The sequence below is a fragment of the Gavialis gangeticus genome, unplaced genomic scaffold (assembly GCF_001723915.1).
Source record: "Gavialis gangeticus isolate Ggan-Ray unplaced genomic scaffold, GavGan_comp1, whole genome shotgun sequence".
NCBI classification, from domain to species: Eukaryota; Metazoa; Chordata; order Crocodylia; family Gavialidae; genus Gavialis; species Gavialis gangeticus.
In genome coordinates this window covers 5,308,809-5,315,612 of record NW_017729001.1, presented here as the reverse complement: position 1 = coordinate 5,315,612, position 6,804 = coordinate 5,308,809, and the positions used below count along the sequence as shown (strand labels likewise).

The window sequence follows — 6,804 nt, the reverse complement described above, 5'->3', positions numbered from 1 at the left end:
TTTAATTAGTTAACTAGGTTTAGAATCTATCACCCAAATTTGCGGTATAGAAAGCTGCAGTAAGAGAAATTTAGAGTTGCCAGTTGCTACTGGGTGTCATTTTCTTATTTTACATTGCATAATACACGCCCCTTATTTTGGAACATCACGGCCGCAGACTATAATGGTGATGCCATAAATTGATTCCCTATTTTACTTCAGCGTAACTCGACTTTCCCAAGGAAACCCCCCATCCTATACTTGTTTTCTCAAAAAACAGAAGTGCCGGTGAGTTCAATGGGGCTTACTCCAAAATTAAATGCACTCTAAGTGCAGTCAGTCTAAGCTTTTTTGGTAATTTGGAAGTATCCTTGCTGAAAAAAAAAAAAAAATGTAAATGATTAGCTGAATAATCAAGTGAAAAGAACTGAGAAGAATAACAATTCAAAAATCATGTTTGTTTCAGGATCCCATTTACGCGTAAGAGACTTTGACTGTCCATCTGCAACAACTCCAGAGTCATCGTTGGTACTTTTAGCAGCAGTGCTGCAACTAAATGTATTTCAGACAGCAAAGTATCAGTAGCAAGCAAAAGACTTCAATCATCCAGTAAAACCATCACCATGGATGGGTTTGTAGTAAGGACCAGCAAATACCAGCAAGACATCATAAATGAAAAGATTGCATGGTTCATTTATGTCACAAAAATTCCTTTTTGCATTGTTAACAATAAACACTTCATTGACATGGCTGAGGCCTTACAACCAGGCTACATTCCACCTGGTAGAGCAGACATTGGTCGAAGGTTGCTAGATACAGCGTATGAGAAGGAACTTGAACAGCGTGCAAGAAATACAGAGGGGAAATTTGCCAGTTTAAGCCTTGACGCGTGGAGCAATGTACACAATGATCCAGTAATATGTGCCTATGTGACAACAGAAGATGGGGGTGCATATCTTTCAGAAACAATAGATACTTTGGGAAATGCCCACACCAGAGAATATTTAAAAGAAGTGGCAGTGGAACCTGTAATAAACTGTGAACAAAAATTCAACTGTCACATGCGTAGTTTTGTCACAGACAATGCTGCAAATGTGGCAAAGATGAGAAGGTACTTAACAGAAAAAACGGAAGGATCCTCCTTAACAACATATGGCTGCAATGCCCATTTAATGCATATTTTAGCCAAAGACTTAAGTACTTCCCAAGAAATAAAAGAAAACGTTGCTGAAGTCACAAAATCCTTCCGTAACGACCATTTTCATAGTTTTGTAGTTTCTAGGGTCGGAAGGGACCTGAGCAGATCATCTAGTCCGACCCCCTGCCATGGCAGGAAGAGCACTGGGGTCAAATGACCCCAGTAAGGTGGTCATCCAACCTCCTCTTAAAAACCCCCAGGGTGGGAGCCTGCACCACCTCACTTGGAAGCTGGTTCCAGACCCTAGCCGCCCTGACCGTGAAGTAGCGCCTCCTGATGTCCAACTTAAACCTTCCCTCCGCCAGCTTGTGACCATTGTTCCTGGTCACTCCTTGCGGCGCTCGGGGGAACAGGGACTCCCCCAGCGCATGATTTTAAGATGCCCATGCCATGGCAGCAACATCATCTTCAGAAGTTAGGCATCTACCTTTATATCTGGGGTTGAGACTGTTTGCCAGAAAATGAGGTAGTTAGTCCTCGATCCATTCACTTCTTTATTGCCTGCAGTTTAACTTTCTGGTTAGGTATTTCTTTCTTCAATGTCTCTTGAAGTGCCTTCCAAATTTTGACAGATCAGCAATGCAGCAATAATCTCTCTGAAGTTTGTTTAAGGCTATGAATATAGGCTTCAGTATACTGAGCATATCCTCTACATTCCTCTATAATCCAATGTTAGATACTTTGGATGAAATACTTCCATCTATTTTATCACTGTTTTCTTCACAATTTTTTATGAGAGTAGGCCAGTTCTTAATAAATTGTTCAAAACAATCAACCACAGAATTCCATCGAGCATCTTAAGGGAGAATTAATTTGCATCCTTCTGCTCTCTTCAGTGAAGCTGAAGCAAAATCACTTAACTTCAACCAAAGTAAAATATTTGGCCTTTCTGTATATTATCCATTCACACACTTAGTAGAGCAAGATAATTATAAAAAAGGCATGACTTCAGCTTTTGCTCAGCTACTATGGGTTCATCCTAAGTACTTACCGTGATAAAATATGCCCTCTGACCAGATATCGGGACATATTTCCATAATTACAACCGGCATTAACTATAAATCTTTCGGTAGCCTCAAAGCAAAAAACCCAGCTGATACGCAAATGTACTTAAAAAGTAAATAACTTTGCATACACTTGAATACATTTGAGTGTGAGCAGCAAAGAAAATTAGGAGAGAAAGGATAAGAAACAGATAAAAAACACAAAGCATTTAATTTTTCTTCCCCCTTATTCCCTTCCCGGCACTGTTTCATTTATTTGCTACTAAAATAAAGTTTGAGACATCCCCACAGTTTTAAACATTAGACAGAAGTTAGTTGCACTAAGAAATTGTAGGATGGAAGCCAAATGTTTGGATAACAAGAGTGGCTGAAGTATTTGGACATGAGGCACTCAAGAGGCTGTTTAGGTTTGATACCCAGGGAGATGTTGAGACATTTAATATCACGGAAAGAATAAATATCCTTTTCTTCCACTGAGTGAAGGGGACACAAAGTCATTTTGAGGTAAGATCATACTTCTTGTTTCTTATTCCTGCAACTGCTGACAGCAACTAACTGCTCCAATGACCCTTTTCCCTAAAATCTTTCACTGCATCTCAATACAGCTGAATGGTTCTGTTACGCTGTTCAGTAATGGAGTGGTTAACAATACTGACATTTATATTGCCTTGTTCAGACTCTACTGTTAACAGAGACTTAGGGAAACAGCACTTGCCTTGCATTTGGAAGATTTTCTTCACAAAAAAGGAAAGAAGGAGCTAGAAATCTTTTTGGTGGTTTTGTACACTAAGAACTTTTACTAACAGAGCTTTGTCAAACCAGGAACATAAATAAAATCACAGCTCTGCCAACAGAAGGAGGCTTCAGGCAGAGCTTCTGTCATTTGGAGCAGTAGGTGCAACTCTAGTGGCAGAAAATCTCCCACTACCATAACACACTTGTCAGAGAGACAGCAGCTGGCATAGTAAAGAAATAGCCCATGTAAAACACTCTGGACCAGAATTCTTTTATAAACTCAACAACTATAAAAACACAAGGTTGTAACCAACATGTTAGGATGCTAACCTTATTTTTCCTCTTTTATTATGTGAGCAGGCTAGTTATTTATAGTTTGGGAAACCTGTAGCAACGGATACATCATCTCAAAAACGGTGATAAAATTATTAACTTACCAAGTAATAATAGATAACAGAAGATTCTTCTTTGTCTCAGCAAGTTTCAGAGGTTGATCTTCTGGTACTTCACACTGAATGCTGAAAATTATAAGATTATACTTTAGAAGGCAAACCTTCTAAGAATAAAAACATTCAACCAAAACAAGCATTTCCTTTTTAAAAATTATTTCTTTTTTTAAACAAACTGAGTTGCCAAGCAAATCTCAGTTTAAAAAAGGAAAGGTCAACAGTCACTAGCTACTGCATGAGAAATCATAACTTTCCAGACAGATATACCTAACTAGGTCATACAACAGTTAGATTGTGAGACGCACACTGATCCTGGTCAGACTACTTCGCCATTAGCAGCTATTCAGAAGTCCAGCTTTTAAGATAACTCAACTCTTGTTTAACCCCTATGGTTACAGGGAGTGATAAAATAAATTAGTTAACGCGAGCTATGGGAAAGCTCCTGTATGTTTTCTTGTACAAAAACTTTACAAATGAAGTTTCACTTTCAAATGAATTTGGATTTTTACTTAAAAAAAAAAAAAAAAAAAAAAAACCCAACAAACCATTAATAGAAAACATAGGCCCCTATACATGTTACATATATTGTGTACTGGTTAAATTGCACGATAAATTTAGACCAGCCACATATGCAAATTATCACATGATAAAAATGACTATCCAGCTATAAAGAGAGCCAACCACCTATAAAGTTAGTGTTTGGAAATATGTAAACTCTATATAGGCTCCTTGCAGACAAAAAATCCCCAAGAAAACAAAACCGCATTTTACCAGAAGCAGCAGCACATTACTTATACCTGGCTCTGCAGCATCTGTATATTTTGGGAGCTTCAGCTGGGCCTTTTTGGTGCTTTTAGCTAAAGCTGATTCAATCTGCTTTTAGAAAAAAAGTACCAAAAAAGACCCACTAAAGCACCCAATCTATACAGACGTTGGGCGAGCCAGGTCCAAATAACACACTGCCTCTTCTGAGCATGTGCTGGGCTCGGCATGGAAGCGCACCAAGTTTAAAGTGCTATTTGCGGGGGCGGGGCTTAATGTCTGCAAACAGCCACAGAAACCTGAAAGAACAATACACCAAAAGATCAGTATTAACCTAGCCCATTAGTGACCAACTCATCCAGTCTGGCAGTGACTCAATCCTCTGGATCTGTTCTGCAAGGCTCCCCAAGGGTCCAGACATTTGGCAGCAGGACAAGCCGTGGCAGTGTTAATTGTCACAGCTCTGGGAGTCTTGGCAATTAACGCTGGCACCACCCTCCTCACCACCAAATTTCTGGCCCCTGGGAAGCCCCATGGGCCAGATGATCTGGGATCCTGGTTTTCTCTGTTTAAAAATAAAAAATTCTCTGATAAAAAAAGTAGAAGATTCTCTGGTTAAAACCCCCCAAATCTGTGTTTTTCTGTGATTAAAATGAAATGCCACTCTATATATAGGTATCAGTTGAACACAACGCTTTATTGATAGATTTACAAGTTTAAAGCCATTTGGAAGCCTAGCAGTGCCTCAATCATAATAGTAAAATGAATTCTAAATACCTGTATATTTTGGTATTTGATTTTGTTTGTTTGTTTTGTTTGTTTTATCATAGAAAACCAGAGCTCCCCCTCCCCCCTTTGGCCACCAGGCTGTCTCCACAGCTGTTTTGTGGCACTGAGCAGCACTGATATGCTGGTGCTCTGCCTCTGCCAGTGCTGTTGCCCCTCACTCCCAATCCACAGCACCCCCAGCCCCGCCAGTGCAGCCCATCTACCCCCCTCCCCCCCAGTTGCTCCCTCCCAGCAGCAGCTCCCACCTGCACCAGGCCACAGGTCCAGCTGCAGCTGCCCCTCCTTCTTTGCAGCTCTGAACAGTGCCGGCCCCTGCTGTTCTGAAGTTCCCTGTGCCTGTGCCCAGGCCCCAGCAGTCCACAGTGCACTGCCTGGAAAGCCCTTGACTGGGGCTCAGGGACTGGATTGATCCTGCCTCTGGCTGGGCAAGCTGCTTCCCTTGCAGGAGGGAAAGTGAGTCTGAGCCGGCCCTGGCTGACTCAGATTCTCAGGCCCCACCCCTGCCTCCTCTAGACAGGGCTTTGGGTTTCCCACCCTTCTGTAAATATTTCTTGCAGGCTGGAACCACCAGCCTGCAGAGAACTGTTTGCAAAAGGGGAAACCTATGTTTTCCTACTTCAAAGGTGGATACTTCACGTTTTTCTCCTTTAAAGAAAGAAATCCGTGATTTTCTCCTTTAAAGGGGGAAAACCTGCAGAAAACCTGGATCCCTGCAGATGACAGCTCCATGGGCCGACCAGATCTTGGTCATCCCTGAAATACCTTGGTGCCTTGTCTCCAGTACTAGACAGTACAAAATGCTATAAAGACGCAAAAGAACCCAACCCCAAATAGACAATCATGTTCATTCGATGTTTCTTACTAAACCTCCAAATTTTTAATTACCTAAATTTGTTCAAGCCAAGATTTCTTAAAAATATTTTGTTCCAATTATGCAAAATCCAGTATTTATTTAGATGACATAGCTGATCTGCCTCATTCTTTTGCCATGACTTCACTTAGGATTCATATAGCCATGTTTCCTTGCACTTGAACAATTGCTTAACAACTGAAGCTACATAAAACTCCAAGTCCTATGCTAAAATAAATGACAGAACTCCTGCATGACACCAGCCATTTATGAAAATCATAGAAGTAACCAAAATAATGGAATTAGACTCCTGTGATCCCAGGGATCCACACGAAAGTATCCCATTGACATGCAGGAAGCTATGCCATTCTACCACTGGTAACAGTTCACCAGTATGATATCAGTAATGACATCTTTTATATTCAGATTCTAATTAAACACTTCTTATTTCCTTACGCATGGACTGTCTAAATTAGTTTGTGGTTTATCAAAGGAAAGGATACACTCAATACACAGAACAGGAACATCTCATTTTAGGTCCAAGCCGCTGGGCAGGGAGAGTTGAAAAACAAAGATATACAGAAATATAAACACAGAAGCATAAACTCTCATGCAAAAGGAATACTATTTTAAAACATTTTAGATTCATTTTTAAGGAGAACACTGACTTTCCCTCATTTCCAGGTACAATAAAAATGTGGGCCTCGTGGATACGTTTCACAAGAAAAAATAAATGTGCTGCTACAATCCATAAGCTAAAATGGCCTTATATATATATTTTTTTTAAATGGCTAGTAGTAGTACCTGGCTAGCTACAAAAGAGCAAAACTGTATTTTCTGGCATTTCATACAAGAACTACAGGCCAAGTTTCAAATCCAGAAATGTTATGACAGTTAGCAATGACAGATGAAAGAAAAAATGATATAGTTTGGTTTCCAGGGACCAGACTGAGCTTGCTGCACAAGCAAATTTTACAGTTGCACTGTCATACAAAGCTTGTTTTGAAGAGAAAATTAAGCATGCTTGTTAAAGGAGTT

General features: G+C 40.3%; 1 protein-coding gene across 4 annotated transcripts in view; it reads right to left on the bottom strand.

Annotated features, from left to right (window-relative positions):
• Nucleotides 1–3,437, bottom strand: part of MTMR3 (myotubularin related protein 3) — a 119,557-nt gene extending 116,120 nt beyond the window's left edge. For all 4 annotated transcript variants that reach the window (XM_019506732.1, XM_019506733.1, XM_019506735.1 and 1 more), the window contains exon 1: nt 3,354–3,437. The gene's annotated coding sequence lies outside the window, so the exon portion shown is untranslated. The remainder of the gene's footprint in view (nt 1–3,353) is intronic.
• Nucleotides 3,438–6,804: the final 3,367 nt, after the last annotated feature.